Here is a 20103-nt window from a genome sequence, read left to right on the forward strand (position 1 = left end):
AATCGAAAGGTAGATACAGACAAAGGTCCCCCCCGTGTAGCCTCCAACGTGGCCGTCAGCGAGGAGTGGCGGCAGCGGCTGGGTGGCCAGCACCACGCACGCCCGGCCGCCTTTGTCTCCCCGGCGGCGATGTCTACCACACATCGCACCGGGTGCTCGTTTGGAGGCCGAGACGACCTAGGGGGGAGGCCCAGGCAAAGGTTCCCATTATCGTCATCGGTGTTGGTGGCCGCGAGCGGTAATCAAACTCGGGTCACCGGGTTCGGAGCGCGTGGCGCTAACCCCGTAGCGCGACCCGCTCCGGTTCCGACGATCGCCACCGCTCCCCACTCACACGCCCCTATTCTGCACTCGAATCGTGTTTTTATTACACGCTTTCTATAAACTCGCTCTCGTCTGGTCTGGTCTGTCTGTCTGTCGTTGTCTGTCGTCCCATCCTCAAAGTCTTGTAACTCAATATTAACCCCACTTGCCAACGTCGTATCGAGCGTAAACTTTGTATAGTTGCGTCATGCCGATGGCAATTGCTATTTGTCTGTCTCGGGTGTGGACCAATCAAATTCAAGGACACTGCATATTATTATTATCAGAGTTGTCTCTTTTTGTTTGCATTTTGACTGCTTGTGGTGCGGTTATTGCAGACATGATGCACTTGAATAAAGGTGTCAGTTTTTTTTGTGCCAGTTAAAAAGGGCAAAACCTATTACTATGACAATTACTATATTCTACCGTTAAAAATAACGTAAAACATATTTTGAAATAATCTTTTTTTTTTAACGTATGCTATGTTTCGGCTAGGGTCCAAATCGTCCACGCTCAACTGACGTTGGCTGTAAATCGTCACGGTCCCCCTTACGTTATGGAAAGCCTTCGGGGGGCCACTTCCTGGAGTTTTTCCATTACTTGCAGGGTACATTTCATTAAAGCGTGTTTTAAAAAAAAAAAGCGTTATTAAATATTACTTATTGTGTGTACTATATATATACTCTTTGGTTCTATTCGGTAAAGTCACGTAGGTAAAAAGATTCAAGCAACAAAAATGACAACGTTTCAGCCAAGATGAAACGTCGTGATTTTTGTTGTTTTAAATTGTTTACCAACGTGACTTTACCGAACGGAACCGAGGAGTATGGGTCCTTGCAGTCACGAAAGCTTCAAATCGAGAACTGTTGGTGCACCGTTTGCCGTTGTAACTTGCGGACCCGCCAGTGCTGGGCCGCCTGTGAAAAAGGGCTTCATAAAGCCCGTCGGATTCCTCCGGCAGCCTAAATCGATATTCAGCTCCTGACCAACGCCAACAGCAGTTCATTCGCCACTAAGCAATGGTGACGTCAAACCAAGGCGCCTGTGCCAGGTGGACTTTGAGGCTATCACGTGGAGTGTCGAAGGCGGCTCCCTGCTGACAGGGAGTCGCGGGACAGACCCAGCAGGTGCCTACGGGTTGGCCGACCGAGATGAGCGGCTAGATGCACCACCAGCTGTACCCCCCACCCCCGACTGTGCCAACGCGCTGCGTTTTAGCCGCCCGGCGTTCCGCTCGTTGTTGTTGTTGTTGTGAGCGTCGCTCCTCCGCCCTCAGTTGTCGCTGGAGGGCGACTGCCTCCAACTGCCCGAGTAGCCTCAAGGTGCACCTAGCCTGGCACTGGCCCCAGTAGCCTCAAGGTGCACCTAGCCTGGGCCCCAGTAGCCTCAAGGTGCACCTAGCCTGGCACTGGCCCCAGTAGCCTCTCTCTACCCTACTCTCTCTCTACCCCCCTCTCTCTCTACCCCCCTCTCTCTCTACCCCCCTCTCTCTCTACCCTCCTCTCTCTCTACCCCCCTCTCTCTCTACCCCCCTCTCTCTCTACCCCCCCTCTCTCTCTACCCCCCTCTCTCTCTACCCCCCTCTCTCTAACCCCCCTCTCTCTCTACCCCCCTCTCTCTCTACCCCCTCTCTCTCTAACCCCCTCTCTCTCTCTACCCCCCTCTCTCTCTACCCCCCTCTCTCTCTACCCCCCTCTCTCTCTACCCCCCTCTCTCTCTACCCCCTCTCCGCCCCCCTCTCTCTCTACCCCCCTCTCTCTCTACCCCCCTCTCTCTCTACCCCCCTCTCTCTACCCCCTCTCTTCTACCCCCCCTCTCTCTAACCCCCTCTCTCTCTCTACCCCCCTCTCTCTCTACCCCCCTCTCTCTCTACCCCCCTCTCTCTCTACCCCCCTCTCTCTCTACCCCCCTCTCTCTCTACCCCCTCTCTCTCTACCCTCCTCTCTCTCTACCCCCCTCTCTCTCTACCCTCCTCTCTCTCTACCCCCCTCTCTCTCTACCCCCCTCTCTCTCTACCCCCCTCTCTCTCTACCCCCCTCTCTCTCTACCCCCCTCTCTCTCTACCCCCTCTCTCTCTACCCCCCTCTCTCTCTACCCCCTCTCTCTCTACCCCCCTCTCTCTCTCTACCCCCCTCTCTCTCTACCCCCCTCTCTCTCTACCCTCCTCTCTCTCTACCCCCCTCTCTCTCTACCCCCTCTCTCTCTACCCCCCTCTCTCTCTACCCCCTCTCTCTCTACCCCCCTCTCTCTCTACCCCCCTCTCTCTCTACCCCCTCTCTCTCTACCCCCTCTCTCTCTACCCCCCTCTCTCTCTCTACCCCCCTCTCTCTCTACCCCCCTCTCTCTCTACCCCCCTCTCTCTCTACCCCCCTCTCTCTCTACCCCCTCTCTCTCTACCCCCTCTCTCTCTACCCCCTCTCTCTCTACTCCCTCTCTCTCTACCCTCCTCTCCACCCCCCCTCTCTCTCTACCCCCTCTCTCTCTACCCCCCTCTCTCTCTACCCCCTCTCCGCCCCCCCTCTCTCTCTACCCTCCTCTCCGCCCCCCCCTCTCTCTCTACCCTCCTCTCCGCCCCCCCTCTCTCTCTACCCTCCTCTCCGCCCCCCCCCCTCTCTCTCTACCTCCTCTCTCTCTACCCCCTCTCTCTCTACCCCCCCCCTCTCTCTCTACCCCCCTCTCTCTCTACCCCCCTCTCTCTCTACCCCCCTCTCTCTCTACCCCCCTCTCTCTCTACCCCCCTCTCTCTACCCCCCTCTCTCTCTACCCTCTCTCTCTACCCCCCTCTCTCTCTACCCCCTCTCTACCCTCCCTCTCTCTACCCTCCTCTCCGCCCCCCCTCTCTCTCTACCCTCCGCCCCCCCCCCTCTCTCTCTACCCCCTCTCCCCCCCCCCTCTCTCTCCGCCCCCCCTCTCTCTCTACCCCCTCTCTACCCCCCTCTCTCTCTACCCCCCTCTGCCCCCCCCTCTCTCTCTACCCTCCTCTCTGCCCCCCCCCCTCTCTCTCTACCCCCTCTCCGCCCGCCCGCCCCCCCCTCTCTCTCTGCCCCCTCTCTTCCTGCTCCCTCCGTCTCTCTCACCTGTGGCTCGCCAGGCACGAAGGTGACGCAGGGCACGCAGCCTTCGTCAGACTCCCACTGGACCATGGGGCGGCACCTCACCGCCACGCGCACCGGGATCACCTTCTCCTCCTCTTTTGACATCGCCGCCGCCACTCCTCCTCGTCGTCCACCTCGTCCGCAGCCTGCTTCGGACGAGGGACGTGGTGACGGTCAAACCCGAGCGGTCAGAGAGAGAGACATCGTCAAAGACAAACATCCTCCACCACCCGTCCCACCCCCGTGTAGCCTCTAACAAGTGCTGTTAGTAGTAGCGAGTAGCAGCAGCAGCGCCTATGAAGGTAGACACAGACAAAGGTCCCCCGTGTAGCCTCCAGCAGGCTGTAGGGGCAAGTGCTGTTAGTAGCAGCAGCGTCTATGAAGGTAGCCACAGACAAAGGTCCCCCGTGTAGCCTCTAGAGTCTAGAAGGATGTAGGGGCAAGTGCTGTTAGTAGAAGCAGCGTCTATGAAGGTAAACATAGACACAGGTCCCCCGTGTAGCCTCTAGCAGGCTGTAGGGGCAAGTGCTGTTAGTAGCGAGTAGCAGCAGCAGCGTCTATGAAGGTAGACACAGACAAAGGTCCCCCGTGTAGTCTAGCAGGCTGTAGGGGCAAGTGCTGTTAGTAGCGAGTAGCAGCAGCAGTGCCTATGAAGGTAGACACAGACAAAGGTCCCCCGTGTAGCCTCTAGAAGGCTGTAGGGGCAAGTGCTGTTATTAGCAGCAGCGTCTATGAAGGTAGACACAGACAAAGGTCCCCCGTGTAGCCTCTAGAAGGATGTAGGGGCAAGTGCTGTTAGTAGAAGCAGCGTCTATGAAGGTAGACACAGACAAAGGTCCCCCGTGTAGCCTCTAGAAGGATGTAGGGGCAAGTGCTGTTAGTAGAAGCAGCGTCTATGAAGGTAAACACAGACAAAGGTCCCCCGTGTAGCCTCTAGCAGGCTGTAGGGGCAAGTGCTGTTGGTAGTAGCGAGTAGCAGCAGCGTCTATGAAGGTAGACATAGACAAAGGTCCCCCGTGTAGCCTCCAGCAGGCTGTAGGGGCAAGTGCTGTTAGTAGCGAGTAGTAGCAGCAGCAGCGTCTATGAAGGTAGACACAGACAAAGGCCCCCCGTGTAGCCTCTAGCAGGCTGTAGGGGCAAGTGCTGTTAGCAGCAGCAGCGTCTATGAAGGTAGACACAGACAAAGGTCCCCCGTGTAGCCTCTAGAAGGATGTAGGGGCAAGTGCTGTTATTAGCAGCAGCGTCTATGAAGGTAGACACAGACAAAGGTCCCCCGTGTAGCCTCTAGAAGGATGTAGGGGCAAGTGCTGTTAGTAGAAGCAGCGTCTATGAAGGTAAACACAGACAAAGGTCCCCCGTGTAGCCTCTAGCAGGCTGTAGGGGCAAGTGCTGTTGGTAGTAGCGAGTAGCAGCAGCGTCTATGGAGGTAGGCACAGACAAAGGTCCCCCGTGTAGCCTCTAGCAGGCTGTAGGGGCAAGTGCTGTTAGCAGCAGCAGCGTCTATGAAGGTAGACACAGACAAAGGTCCCCCGTGTAGCCTCTAGCAGGCTGTAGGGGCAAGTGCTTTTAGTAGCGAGTAGCAGCAGCAGCGTCTATGAAGGTAGACACAGACAAAGGTCCCCCGTGTAGCCTCTAGCAGGCTGTAGGGGCAAGTGCTGTTAGTAGCGAGTAGCAGCAGCAGCGCCTATGAAGGTAGACACAGACAAAGGTCCCCGTGTAGCCTCTAGCAGGCTGTAGGGGCAAGTGCTGTTAGTAGCGAGTAGCAGCAGCAGCGTCTATGAAGGTAGACACAGACAAAGGTCCCCCGTGTAGCCTCTAGCAGGCTGTAGGGGCAAGTGCTGTTAGTAGCGAGTAGCAGCAGCAGCGTCTATGAAGGTAGACACAGACAAAGGTCCCCCGTGTAGCCTCTAGCAGGCTGTAGGGGCAAGTGCTGTTGGTAGCAGCAGCGTCTATGAAGGTAGACACAAAGGTCCCCCGTGTAGCCTCTAGCAGGCTGTAGGGGCAAGTGCTGTTGGTAGTAGCGAGTAGTAGCAGCAGCGTCTATGAAGGTAGACACAGACACAGCTCCCCCGTGTAGCCTCTAGCAGGCTGTAGGGGCAAGTGCTGTTAGTAGCAGCAGCGTCTATGAAGGTAGCCACAGACAAAGGTCCCCCGTGTAGCCTCTAGCAGGCTGTAGGGGCAAGTGCTGTTGGTAGTAGCGAGTAGCAGCAGCAGCGTCTATGAAGGTAGACACAGACACAGCTCCCCCGTGTAGCCTCTAGCAGGCTGTAGGGGCAAGTGCTGTTAGTAGCAGCAGCGTCTATGAAGGTAGACACAGACAAAGGTCCCCCGTGTAGCCGCTAGCAGGCTGTAGGGGCAAGTGCTGTTAGTAGCAGCAGCAGCGCCTATGAAGGTAGCCACAGACAAAGGTCCCCCGTGTAGCCTCTAGCAGGCTGTAGGGGCAAGTGCTGTTAGTAGCAGCAGCAGTGCCTATGAAGGTAGACACAGACAAAGGTCCCCCGTGTAGCCTCTAGCAGGCTACAGGGGCAAGTGCTGTTAGTAGCAGCAGCGTCTATAAAGGTAGCCACAGACAAAGGTCCCCCGTGTAGCCTCTAGAAGGATGTAGGGGCAAGTGCTGTTAGCAGCAGCAGCGTCTATGAAGGAACAATTAAGTTTGCAGACTTCACTTAAGAGCTCTCTGTATCTCGGTTGAGATTGATAAAAAACACAACATAACCGCCCGGAATTCCGAACGCAAACTTATTGTTGATACAAAAAAAATGCTGACTTAGTATACAAATTATAAAATGTATAAATAACTAAACTTGTTATACAAATCACGTCGTGTTTTACCTCAGATCTCTCTCTCTCTCATTCCTCGTCTGAGGTTTAAAAAAAATGTTTAACCGCCCGTTCATAGCAAACTTATTGTTTTTAATTACAAAATGCTAACTTGGTATACAAATTATAAAGTTGTGTTTTACCTCAGAACTTTGATCCTCGGCTGAGGGGCTTAAACAAAACACCAAATATAAACCGCCCGTTCCGTATGCAAAGTTACGATCGTTATTAATTATGAAAAATGAAAACTTCTTACACAAACCGTATGAAACGATTGTTGTTGTTGTTTTTTACCTCAGAACTCTCTTCTCTTCCTCAGGTAGAGGTTTAAAAAAAAAAATTGTTAACGCTAAATGTTGGTAACCGCTCCCTTCCCGATGCAAACTTTCAAACAAAACCCCGCCCGCCACTACCTTCACGCTTGAATTCACGTTGTAGAACTCTAACCGACTGCAATAATGTTGTTAGTATTGTTGTTAATGTATTTATTTTGAAATATACAAAGACACACACAACGTTGTCCGAACGTTCGTACAGAGGAGGTTATTTATTTATTTTATTAACCGCCGCCAATAATCCGCCACGCCCACCGCCGCGTTTTTTAAACTCGGCGACCAATCAGAGAGCGCCTTCTCCCCGTTCAAATTGACCAATAGTAATGGCGAGAACTCGACAACCATCCACACTCGCCCCACCCACTCCGAGGTCAAATCGACCAATGGGGTGGGACGCGCGGACGTGACGTCACCGGAAGTAGAAACCGAATCGACCCAGTTTGTTTTCATCGACGAGTGGAAGACGTCTACCGGTGGAAGTAGATATCTTCCGGTAGAGGTAGATGATCTACCGGTGGCGCAAGTTGATCTACCGGTGGCGGAAGATAGTCTGCCGGTGGTGGAAATTTGTCTACCGGTGGAGGTAGACATCTTCTGGTAGAGGTAGACGATCTATCGGTGGCGCAAGATGATCTACCGGTGGCGGATGATGGTCTACCGATGTTGGAAAATTGTCTACCGGTGGAGGTAGATATCTTCCGGTAGAGGTAGATGATCTACCGGTGACGCAAGATGATCTACCGGTGGCGGAAGTTGGTCGACCGGTGGTGGAAATTTGTCTACCGGTGGAGGTAGACATCTTCCGGTAGAGGTAGATGATCTACCGGTGGCGGAAGATTATCTACCCGTGGCGGAAGATGGTTTACCGGTGGTGGAAATTTGTCTACCGGTGGAAGTAGACAACTTCCGGTAGAGGTAAATGTTCTACCGGTGGCGGAAGATGATCTACCGGTGGTGGAAATTTGATCCACCGGTGGCGGTAGAAATCTTCCGTCACCGGAAGATCTCTTCCTTGCAAAAGCTCTTATCGATTTGTGTGAGTGAACATATATGGTGGGCCGGCCATAAATGACGTCACGCGATTTTGGAAGATTTTTGACCCCGCCCCACCTTGTCACACTACGTCACAAAAAGTCAGACCCCTCCCCCCCCCTCAAATATGACGTCACAAAGCTCTGCCCCCCACCCCTCCCCCAAAAACATATTTCCATTTTAAAAATAAAACATGCTTCAAATCGCTTTAAACTATTGCCATTGTAGTGCGTATTTAATGTGGCGCGTACACTCCGATGTTGTAGGATAAAACATTTATTTAAAAGTCTATTTAATTAAGTAGAACGTTTTGATTTAAAGCTTTCGTTACTGCAGGGATTCACATTCTTGGTTCTTTCGGTAAAGTCACCACCACCACGTAGAAAAGGAAACAATAAAATAATAAAAATGTAAAACATTACAATTCTCTCTATGATACCATTAGTAGGCCTGGGCTCTGGGTTGTTCTTCGTGCTTTTGGAGTCCCTGACCCTCTGCTCACGATCATTAAGGACCTTCATGATGGTGAACGGGCCCGAGTAAAACTACGTGGCCGGGAGTCAGAGCCATTCCCTATACACCTTGGGGTGCGACAGGGATGTCCTCTGGCTCCCACATTATTTAACATCTATTTTGACCACGTAGTTCGTGAAGCCTTCAATAGCTCTACCGGGGGAATCTCCATTTGGTACAGATATAATGGGAGGCTGATCGATGCCCGGGTGCGGTCAAGGGATGGCTCCCTATTGCTCAACCACGTTATGTATGCCGATGATTTAGTAATAGCTGCTCATTCAGAGGACGAGTTGGAGACGCTGCTGCTGAGACTGGAGCGTGCCACTAAGAGAGGTGGGGCCTTACCATCAGCCCCACCAAAACTAAGAACCTGCCTGGGTATTTTGTACCATCGGACACTCCACCCCCACAACTCCCAATCGGTGATGGGGCAGTTGCGGAGAGAGTGGAGAGTTTCCCATACCTGGGCAGTGTGCTTATGACCGGCTCCAGTTTAACAGCAGAGGTTTCACTCCAAATCAGTCGAGCGGCAATATCTTTTCATCGGTTGCGTAACGCTGTGTGGAAGCTACCTGGTCTGTCGCTCCGCACTAAGCTTCAGGTCTTCTCGGCCACGGTCATTCCCTCCCTTCTCGACGCTTGCGAAACGTGGACCCCCTTAATGGAACATCTTCACCGGTTAGAAACATTTAGGCTAGCCTGCCTACGATCCATCCTGGGTTTAACCAGGCTGGATTTTGTGAGGAGCTCACAAATCCTTGAAAGATCTGGGCAAGGTCCCATCGGTGAGCTCCTCCGGCAGGCAAGGCTGCGTTAGCTGGGTCATGTAGCCCGCATGCCCAGCCACCGCATGCCGTAACAGCTTTTGTTCGGCCGGATCGAAGGGGCTAAACGGGCACGGCACGGGCTAGAGAAGAGATGGAGTGATGTGGTACAGGGGGACGTGGAGCTGAGTGGACTTGCCGATGACTGGTACCAGCGGTGTCACGATCGGCCTCTGTGGAGGAGGCTCGTGAAGGACGCTACTGGGCAGTTGGAGATAGTCGCCCTCCAACAACAACGGAGGGCGTAGGAGCGACGCTCACAACAACGAGCGGAGCGCCGGGTGGCTAAAGCACAGCAGGTTGGCACAGTAGGGGGCACAGGTGGTGCATCAGCCAGTCATCTCAGTCAGTCGACCCGTGGCACCTGGGTCTGCCCCGTGACCTCCTGCCAGCGGGCGTTCGACACTCCACGTGGCCTCAAGGTGCACATGTCCTGGCACAAGCGTCGTGGTGACGTCACCGCCACTTAGTGGCGAATGGCGGTTGTTGTTGTCTGTGTGTCCGTGTGTGTGTGTAAGTGTGTGTGGCTGTGTGTGTGCATGGTAGTCGTGGTTAGCGTGCTGTGCTACAAACCCGGCAACCCGAGTCCCGCTCACAAAGGTCCCCCGTGTAGCCTCTAGCAGGCTGTAGGGACAAGTGCTGTCAGTAGCGAGTAGCAGCAGCTTCTATGAAGGTAGACACAGACAAAGGTGCCCCGGGTAGCCTCTAGCAGGCTGTAGGGGCAAGTGCTGTCAGTAGCGAGTAGCAGCAGCAGCGCCTATGACAGGTAGACACAGACAAAGGTCGCCCGTGTAGCCTCCAGCAGGCTGTGGGGGCAAGTGCTGTTTGTAGCAGCAGCGCCTATGAAGGCTACCGGCACTGTGGCACACACAGAGAGAGAGGGGTGGTGGGTGGCCAGCACCACGCTCGCCCGGCCGCCTTTGTCTCTCCCCCAGTGCTGGCGATGTTTATACTACACACACCGCTCATTTGAAATTCCCTCTCAGTGGGGGGCGGGTGGGGGGTGACATGGGGGGGCAGGGGGGCTCAATCAAAACCACCGCAGCGTGCTACCAGTGACATTTCACTCGCGTCTCAGAAATGCAAATTTCTGAACTCCACCCCTGGGTGGACATTGCGGGTGGCTAGGAGATGTTGACTACCTCGCCTGGTACGCAGGAGGTCGCGGGTTCGATCCCGGACCCTGACGGTGCCTGCTGCTGCTGTTTATTTGAAGTCTGCGTCTCTCTCTCTCATCATCACGGTGGCTATGAGATGTTGACTACCTCGTCTGGTCTACAGGAGGTCGCGGGTTCGATCCCGGACCCTGATGGTGCCTGCTGCTGTATATTTGGAGTCTATGTGCCTCTGTCTCTCATCATCATCACGGTGGCTAGGAGGTGTTGACTACTTCGCCTGGTACGCAGGAGTCGCGGGTTCGATCCCCGACCCTGACGGTGCCTGCTGCTGCTGCTGTTTATTTGAAGTCTGCGTCTCTCTCTCTCTCATCATCATCACGGTGGCTAGGAGATGTTTACTACCTCGCCTGGTCTACAGGAGGTCGTGGGTTCGGTCCCGACCCTGACGATGCCTGCTGCTGCTGTATATTTGGAGTCTGCGTCTCTCTCTCTCTCATCATCATCACGGTGGCTATGAGATGTTGACTACCTCGCCTGGTCTACAGGAGGTTGCAGGTTCGATCCCGACCCTGACGGTGCCTGCTGCTGCTGTATATTTGGAGTCTATGTGCCTCTGTCTCTCATCATCATCATCATGGTGGCTAGGAGATGTTGATTACCTCGCCTGGTGTGCAGGAGGTCGCGGGTTCAATCCCGGGTATCGATCAGCCCTTGACCACACCCATTGTATCTGTACCAGATAAAAATGCCTCCGGTACAGTCATTGAAGGCTTCACGAACTACGTGGTCGAAATAGATGTTAAATAATGTGGTAGCAAGAGGACATCCCTGTTCTACCCCAAGGTGTACAGGGAATGGCTCCGACTCCCGGCCACGTAGTTTTACCCAGGCCCACTCACGAAGGTCCTTAATGATCGTGAGCAGCGGGTCAGGGACTCCGAAAGCACGAAGAATAACCCAGAGCCCAGGCCTATTGATGGTATCATAGGCCTTGACCAGGTTAATAAAGCAGAGATATAGGTTTTGTTGGAATTCCCTACACCTCTGCTGTAGCAGACGGACAGCCCAAAGTAGCCTGGGGCTTACAGCTTCCCACACCTCACCGCCACGCTCCCATGCCCCCTTCATTCTGTTGTTCAGAACAAGAGCCACTCCCTGTTGTTTGGCAGTGTCCTGCCCCGAGTTAGAGGACTGTCCACCCCTCATGGTGGCAGGAGCCAGAACCGGTCCAGGACCTCCTGAATACCGCAGAGATCCCGGCGGTACCGGTCCAGCTCCCGACAGAGGAGTGGCAGCCTCTCCTCCGCAGTGAGCGTTCGTACAAAGAGGACGCACAGACATACACAGACAGACACACATAGACACATAGATACACAGACACACAGACACACATGGACGGACGATGGTGGCCTGAATCGTGGTGGTCGCGACGTTTCGGGCACAGACCTGGAAAAGTATTGACACCCGCGGTGTGGGGGAGGGAAGACCATCACAGACGATTTGTCGAAAGCAAAAGTTATATTTATTAAATATCCCTCCAAAATAAAACAATCATCATTATCATCAACAAATCCTCTAGCAATGCACACTTAAATCCGTAATGCGCGTGTATATATAATGCATGAGTGTCAATATATCACACGCACGCGTGTGCATGTGTGTGTGCACATGTGTGTCTGTGTGTGTCTGTGTGTGTCTCTGTGTGGGTGTTTCTGTGTGTCTATCTGTGTGTGTGTCTGTGTGTGTCTGTCTGTCTGTGTCTCTGTCTTTATGTGTCTATGTGTCTGTGTGTGTGTCTGTGTGTGTTTGTCTGTGTCTCTGTCTTTGTGTGTCTGTGTGTGTGTCTGTCTGTGTGTCTGTGTCTCTGTCTTTGTGTGTCTGTGTGTGTCTGTGTGTCTGTGTGTGTCTGTGTCAGTCTGTGTCTGTCTGTGTGTCTCTGTCTTTGTGTCTGTCTGTCTCTGTCTCTGTGTCTGTGTGTCTCTGTGTGTCTGTCTGTTTGTGTGTCTGTCTGTGTGTGTCTGTGTCAGTCTGTGTCTGTGTCAGTCTGTGTCTGTGTCAGTCTGTGTGTGTCTGTGTGTGTGTCTGTGTGTGTGTCTGTGTGTGTGTCTGTGTGTGTCTGTGTATCTCTGTCTTTGTGTCTGTGTGTGTGTCTGTGTGTTTCTGTGTGTGTCTGTGTGTTTCTGTGTGTGTCTGTGTCTTTGTGTCTGTGTGTGTCTGTGTGTCTGTCTGTGTGTGTCTGTGTCAGTCCGTGTCTGTGTGTGTCTGTGTGTGTGTCTGTGTGTGTATGTGTGGTGTGTCTGTGTGTGTGTCTGTGTGTGTCTGTGTGTGTCTCTGTGTGTGTGTCTCTGTGTCTCTGTGTGTGTGTCTCTGTCTGTGTATCTCTATCTGTGTGTGTGTCTGTGTGTGTCTGTCTGTGTGTGTGTTGGTGTGTGGCTGTGTGGGGCTCTGTGTGTCTGTGTGTCTCTGTGTGTGTGTCTGTGTCTTTGTGTCTGTGTGTGTCTGTCTTTGTGTGTCTGTCTGTGTGTCTGTGTGTATCTGTGTGCCTCTGTGCGTCTCTGTGCGTCTCTCTGTGCGTCTCTGTGTGTGTGTGTCTGTTTGTCTGTGCGTCTCTGCATTTGTGTCTGTCTCTGCGTGTCTGTGTGTGTCTCTGCGTGTGTATCTGTGTGTGTGTATCTGTGTCTGTGTGCGTCTGTGCGTCTCTGTGTGTGTGTCTGTTTGTCTGTGCGTCTCTGTCTCTGTGTGTGTCTCTCTGTGTGCGTGCGTGCGTGTGCGGTATAAATGCCGTAGGGGTTTTGGGGTTTAGGGTGTTCAAGATTTTCTTTACAAGAGAGAGAGAGGAGAGAGGGGTTGGTGGGGGGGGATCGCTGCGTGTGGGAATTTAGTCATTCAGTCGCGGTACAAATGACACAGACGAGGAGAGTTGCCCGCGCGTGTTGAATTGTGCACATTCATCGCACTGAGTCCACGGGGGGGTCGGGTACTGGGTGCAGTGCCGGATGAAACTAGCGCGGGGGCCTGTAACATTTGTTGTTATAAAGTGGCCCGGAATTGGAAAGATTTTTTTTTATTTTTAAAAAACACCAATTTTTTTTTTAACTTGCGTAGTAAAGTAATTTTATTTTTTGTTCCATTTGCTCTACAGCCGGATGATGCGACACATCGCTAAGCTTAAACACCGCGGTGGTTCGTAGAAGTTGAAGGGCAGTATAGTACTATAGTGATAGAGCAAGTGCAGGATCACCGAACCGGAATTGAGAGCTTGAAAGCGTTTAGCGCCGGGGCCTTGAAAGAGCGGGGCCTGGAGCATTAGTAGCTACTTGTGTTACGAGGATAATGAGACACTGATAAGTCGCATTAGTAGCTACTTGTGTTACTAGGATAATGAGACACTGATAAGTCGCATTAGTAGCTACTTGTGTTACTAGGATAATGACACACTGATAAGTCGCATTAGTAGCTACTTGTGTTACTAGGATAATGAGACACTGATAAGTCGCATTAGTAGCTACTTGTGTTACTAGGATAATGAGACACTGATGAGTTACATTAGTAGCTACTTGTGTTACTAGGGTAATGAGACACTGATAAGTCGCATTAGTAGCTACTTGTGTTACTAGGATAATGAGACACTGATGAGTTACATTAGTAGCTACTTGTGTTACTAGGATAATGAGACACTGATAAGTTACATTAGTAGCTACTTGTGTTACTAGGATAATGAGACACTGATAAGTCGTATTAGTAGTTACTTGTGTTACTAGAGTAATGAGACACTGATAAGTCGCATTAGTAGCTACTTATGTTACTAGGATAATGAGACACTGATAAGTCGCATTAGTAGTTACTTGTGTTAATAGGGTAATGAGACACTGATAAGTCGCATTAGTAGCTACTTGTGTTACTAGGATAATGAGACACTGATAAGTCGCATTAGTAGCTACTTGTGTTACTAGGATAATGACACACTGATAAGTCGCATTAGTAGCTACTTGTGTTACTAGGATAATGAGACACTGATAAGTCGCATTAGTAGCTACTTGTGTTACTAGGATAATGAGACACTGATGAGTTACATTAGTAGCTACTTGTGTTACTAGGGTAATGAGACACTGATAAGTCGCATTAGTAGCTACTTGTGTTACTAGGATAATGAGACACTGATGAGTTACATTAGTAGCTACTTGTGTTACTAGGATAATGAGACACTGATAAGTTACATTAGTAGCTACTTGTGTTACTAGGATAATGAGACACTGATAAGTCGTATTAGTAGTTACTTGTGTTACTAGAGTAATGAGACACTGATAAGTCGCATTAGTAGCTACTTATGTTACTAGGATAATGAGACACTGATAAGTCGCATTAGTAGTTACTTGTGTTAATAGGGTAATGAGACACTGATAAGTCGCATTAGTAGCTACTTATGTTACTAGGATAATGAGACACTGATAAGTCGCATTAGTAGCTACTTGTGTTACTAGGATAATGAGACACTGATAAGTCGCATTAGTAGCTACTTGTGTTACTAGGATAATGAGACACTGATAAGTCGCATTAGTAGTTACTTGTGTTAATAGGGTAATGAGACACTGATAAGTCGCATTAGTAGTTACTTGTGTTAATAGGGTAATGAGACACTGATAAGTCGCATTAGTAGTTACTTGTGTTAATAGGGTAATGAGACACTGATAAGTCGCATTAGTAGCTACTTATGTTACTAGGATAATGAGACACTGATAAGTCGCATTAGTAGCTACTTGTGTTACTAGGGTAATGAGACACTGATAAGTCGCATTAGTAGCTACTTGTGTTACTAGGATAATGAGACACTGATAAGTAACATTAGAGCTACTTGTGTTACTAGGATAATGAGACACTGATAAGTCGCATTAGTAGTTACTTGTGTTAATAGGGTAATGAGACACTGATAAGTCGCATTAGTAGTTACTTGTGTTAATAGGGTAATGAGACACTGATAAGTCGCATTAGTAGTTACTTGTGTTAATAGGGTAATGAGACACTGATAAGTCGCATTAGTAGCTACTTATGTTACTAGGATAATGAGACACTGATAAGTCGCATTAGTAGCTACTTGTGTTACTAGGGTAATGAGACACTGATAAGTCGCATTAGTAGCTACTTGTGTTACTAGGATAATGAGACACTGATAAGTAACATTAGAGCTACTTGTGTTACTAGGATAATGAGACACTGATAAGTAACATTAATAGCTACTTGTGTTACTAGGATAGTGAGACACTGATAAGTCGCATTAGTAGCTACTTGTGTTACTAGGATAATGAGACACTGATAAGTAACATTAGTAGCTACTTATGTTACTAGGATAATGAGACACTGATAAGTCGCATTAGGAGCTACTTGTGTTACTAGGATAATGAGACACTGATAAGTCGCATTAGTAGCTACTTGTGTTACTAGGATAATGAGACACTGATAAGTCGCATTAGGAGCTACTTGTGTTACTAGGATAGCGAGACACTGATAAGTCGCATTAGGAGCTACTTGTGTTACTAGGATAGCGAGACACTGATAAGTCGCATTAGTAGCTACTTGTGTTACTAGGATAATGAGACACTGATAAGTAACATGAATAGCTACTTGTGTTACTAGGATAATGAGACACTGATAAGTAACATTAATAGCTACTTGTGTTACTAGGATAATGAGACACTGGTAAGTCGCATTAGTAGTTACTTGTGTTACTAGGGTAATGAGACACTGATAAGTCGCATTTGTAGCTACTTGTGTTACTAGGATAATGAGAGAATGATAAGTCGCATTAGTAGTTACTAGGATAATGAGACACTGATAAGTAACATTAGTAGCTACTTGTGTTACTAGGAAAATGAGACACTGATAAGTCGCATTAGTAGTTACTAGGATAATGAGACACTGATAAGTAACATTAGAAACTACTTGTGTTACTAGGGTAATAAGACACTGATCAGTAACATTAGTAGCTACTTTAGCTACTAGGATAATGAGACACTGATAAGTCGCATTAGTAGCTACTTGTGTTACTAGGGTGATCCGGCACTGGATGGGTGAGTGGGGGAGATATATCGAGGACCCAGATGCGAACCTAGGTTCGAGAGAGAGAGGGAGGGGAAGAGAACGCGATACGAAGTCGTCTAAGTCATTCGATCGGTATGGTACAACTTTAACTACATTTGTGTGTGTGAAGGCGGGTGGGGATGTGGGAGCTGATATATATACTGTAGTTTATATGATGGGTGGGGGGGGGTAGATGGGTGGGTAGTTGGGTGGGTGGGTAGATGGGTGGGTGGGTAGATGGGTGGGTGGGTAGATGGGTGGGTGGGTAGTTGGGTGGGTGGGTAGTTGGGTGGGTGGGTAGTTGGGTGGGTGGGTAGTTGGGTGGGTGGGTAGTTGGGTGGGTGGGTAGTTGGGTGGGTGGGTAGATGGGTGGGTGGGTAGATGGGTGGGTGGGTAGATGGGTGGGTGGTTAGATGGGTGGGTGGGTAGTTGGGTGGGTGGGTAGTTGGGTGGGTGGGTAGTTGGGTGGGTGGGTAGTTGGGTGGGTGGGTAGTTGGGTGGGTAGTTGGGTGGGTGGGTGGGTAGTTGGGTGGGTGGGTGGGTAGTTGGGTGGGTGGGTGGGTAGTTGGGTGGGTGGGTGGGTAGTTGGGTGGGTGGGTGGGTAGTTGGGTGGGTGGGTGGGTAGTTGGGTGGGTGGGTGGGTAGTTGGGTGGGTGGGTGGGTAGTTGGGTGGGTGGGTGGGTAGTTGGGTGGGTGGGTGGGTAGTTGGGTGGGTGGGTGGGTAGTTGGGTGGGTGGGTGGGTAGTTGGGTGGGTGGGTGGGTAGTTGGGTGGGTGGGTGGGTAGTTGGGTGGGTGGGTGGGTAGTTGGGTGGGTGGGTGGGTAGTTGGGTGGGTGGGTGGGTAGTTGGGTGGGTGTCGGATACCTGCATGGTGAGCGCGGAAGAGTGGGGGGGAGGGGGTTACGTAAATACACCACGTCCGTGTCTCGAATATTGTCAGCCACCATGATCACCATCACCACCACCATCATCACCATCACCACCATCACCACCATGATCATTATCACCATCATCACTAAGAGACAAAGATCCCCCGTGTAGCTTCTAGCAGGCTGTAGGGGCAAGTGCTGTTAGTAGCGAGTAGCAGCAGCAGCGGCGTCTATGAAGGCTACCGGCACTGCGGCACACACAGAGGGGGTGGGAGGCCACCAGCACCACGCCCGGCCGCCTTTGTCTCTCCCCCAGTGTCACCACCACCGCTAATATCACCTCCACCATCACCGCCACCATCACCATCACCGCCACCATCACGACCATCACCGCCGCCACCATCACCGCCACATTCACCGCCACGACCACCACCGCCATCGCCACCATCGCTACCATCACCTTCACCATCACCACCAACACCACCTTCACAACCACCACCGCGACCACCACCACCACCACTGCCACGACCATCACCACCGTTATCGCTACCGGGATCGATCCGCGAGGCAATGGAGGTGTGTGTGGGTGTGTGGTGTGTGTGGTGTGTGTGTGTGGTGTGTGTGGGGGTGTGTGGGTGTGTGTGGATGTGTGGTGTGTGTGGGTGTGTGGTGTGTGTGGGTGTGTGGTGTGTGTGGGTGTGTGTGGGGAGTGTGTGTGGGGAGTGTGTGTGTGTGGGGAGTGTGTGTGGGGGTGTGTGTGGGTGTGTGTGTGTGTGGGGGTGTGTGTGGGTGTGTGTGGGGGTGTGTGGGTGTGGTGTGTGTGCGTGTGTGTGGTGTGTGTGTGGTGTGTGTATGGGGGTGTGTGTGGGGGTGTGTGTGTTTATGGTGTGTGTGCGTGTGTGTGGTGTGTGTGTGTGGGTGTGATGGTGTGCGGGTGTGTAGTGTGTCGTGTGTGTGGGTGTGTGTGCGTGTGTGTGGTGTGTGTATGGGGGTGAGTGTGGGTGTGGTGTGTGTGTGTGGTTACATGTGGTATGTGTGGGTGTGGGTGTGTGTGGTGTGTGGGTGTATGTGGATGCGTGTGGGTGTATGTGGATGCGTGTGGGTGTGTGGGTGGGTGTGGTGGCGGTGTGTGGGTGGATGTGGTGTGTGGGTGGATGTGGATGTGTGTGGATGTGTGTGGATGTGTGGGTGGACCGCATGCCCCAAGCAGATTCTGTTTGGCCGCATAGAGGGGGCTAAACGGGCACGACACGGCCTTGAGAAGAGATGATGGGCGAGTGAGTGGGTGAGTGAGTGAGTGGGTGAGTATGTGGGTGAGTGGCTGGGTGTGTGGGTGGGTGAGTGAGTGGGTGAGTGGGTGAGTAAGTGGGTGAGTGAGTGTGTCGGTGAGTGAGTGGGGGAGTGGGTGAGTGAGTGGGTGAGTGAGTGAGTGGGTGAGTGAATGTGTGGGTGAGTGGGTGAGTGAGTGGGTGGGTGAATGGGTGGGTGGGTGAGTGAGTGGGTGTGTGGGTGGCTGTGTGGGTGGATGGTTGGCGTATCATCCCATATAAATACCCCGTATCATTCCATACAGAACACTTGCCTCATTAGGGCATTGTTATACAGGGTGGCCCAAAAGTCAGGACACATAGGGGAATTGTTACACAGGGTGGCCCAGAAGTCAGGACACATAGGGGCATTGTTATACAGAGTGGCCCAAAAGTCAGGACACACAGGGGCATTGTTATACTGGGTGGCCCAAAAGTCAGGACACACAGGGGCATTGTTATACTGGGTGGCCCAGAAGTCAGGACACATAGGGGCATTGTTATACAGTGGCCCAAAAGTCAGGCCACATAGGGGCATTGTCATACAGGGTGGCCCAAAAGTCAGGACACACAGGGGCATTGTTATACAGAGTGGCCCAAAAGTCAGGACACACAGGGGCATTGTTATACAGAGTGGCCCAAAAGTCAGGACACATAGGGGCATTGTTATACAGGGTGGCCCAAAAGTCAGGACACGTAGGGGCATTGTTATACAGAGTGGCCCAAAAGTCAGGACACATAGGGGCATTGTTATACAGGGTGGCCCAAAAGTCAGGACACATAGGGGCATTGTTATACAGGGTGGCCCAAAAGTCAGGACACATAGGGGAATTGTTATACAAGGTGGCCCAAAAGTCAGGACACACAGGGGCATTGTTATACAGAGTGGCCCAAAAGTCAGGACACATAGGGGCATTGTTATACAGGGTGGCCCAGAAGTCAGGACACATAGGGGCATTGTTATACAGAGTGGCCCAAAAGTCAGGACACATAGGGGCATTGTCATACAGGGTGGCCCAAAAGTCAGGACACATAGGGGCATTGTTATACAGGGTGGCCCAGAAGTCACGACACATAGGGGCATTGTTATACACGGTGGCCCAAAAGTCAGGACACACAGGGGCATTGTTAAAAAGAGTAGTCCAAAAGTCAGGACACATAGGGGCATTGTTATACAAGGTGGCCCGAAAGTCAGGACACATAGGGGAATTGTTATACAGAGTGGTCCAAAAGTCAGGACACACAGCGGCATTGTTATACAGGGTGGCCCAAAAGTCAGGACACATAGGGGCATTGTTATACAGAGTGGCCCAAAAGTCAGGACACATGGGGGCATTGTTATACAGGGTGGTCCAGAAGTCACGACACATAGGGGCATTGTTATACACGGTGGCCCAGAAGTCAGGACACATAGGGGCATTGTTATACAGGGTGGCCCAAAAGTCAGGACACACACGGGCATTGTTATACAGAGTGGCCCAAAAGTCAGGACACATGGGGGCATTGTTGTACAGAGTGGCCCAAAAGTCAGGACACATAGGGGCATTGTTATACTGGGTGGCCCAAAAGTCAGGACACATAGGGGCATTGTTATACAGAGTGGCCCAAAAGTCAGGACACATAGGGGCATTGTTATACTGGGTGGCCCAAAAGTCAGGACACATAGGGGCATTGCTATACAGAGTGGCCCAAAAGTCAGGACACATAGGGGCATTGTTATACAGGGTGGCCCAGAAGTCAGGACACATAGGGGCATTGTTATAGTGGGTGGCCCAAAAGTCAGGACACATAGGGGAATTGTTATACAAT

The 20103-nt window shown here is 51.4% G+C and overlaps 1 protein-coding gene across 1 annotated transcript in view; it reads right to left on the minus strand.

Moving 5' to 3' along the window:
* LOC116936956 (chromosome-associated kinesin KIF4-like) overlaps positions 1 to 20103 on the minus strand; it is a 210960-nt gene that overhangs the window by 50432 nt on the left and 140425 nt on the right.

Source organism: Petromyzon marinus, chromosome 76 (assembly GCF_048934315.1).
Source record: "Petromyzon marinus isolate PM22_M1 ecotype Great Lakes invasive population chromosome 76, UKy_Petmar_22M1.pri1.0, whole genome shotgun sequence".
Classification (NCBI taxonomy): domain Eukaryota; kingdom Metazoa; phylum Chordata; class Hyperoartia; order Petromyzontiformes; family Petromyzontidae; genus Petromyzon; species Petromyzon marinus.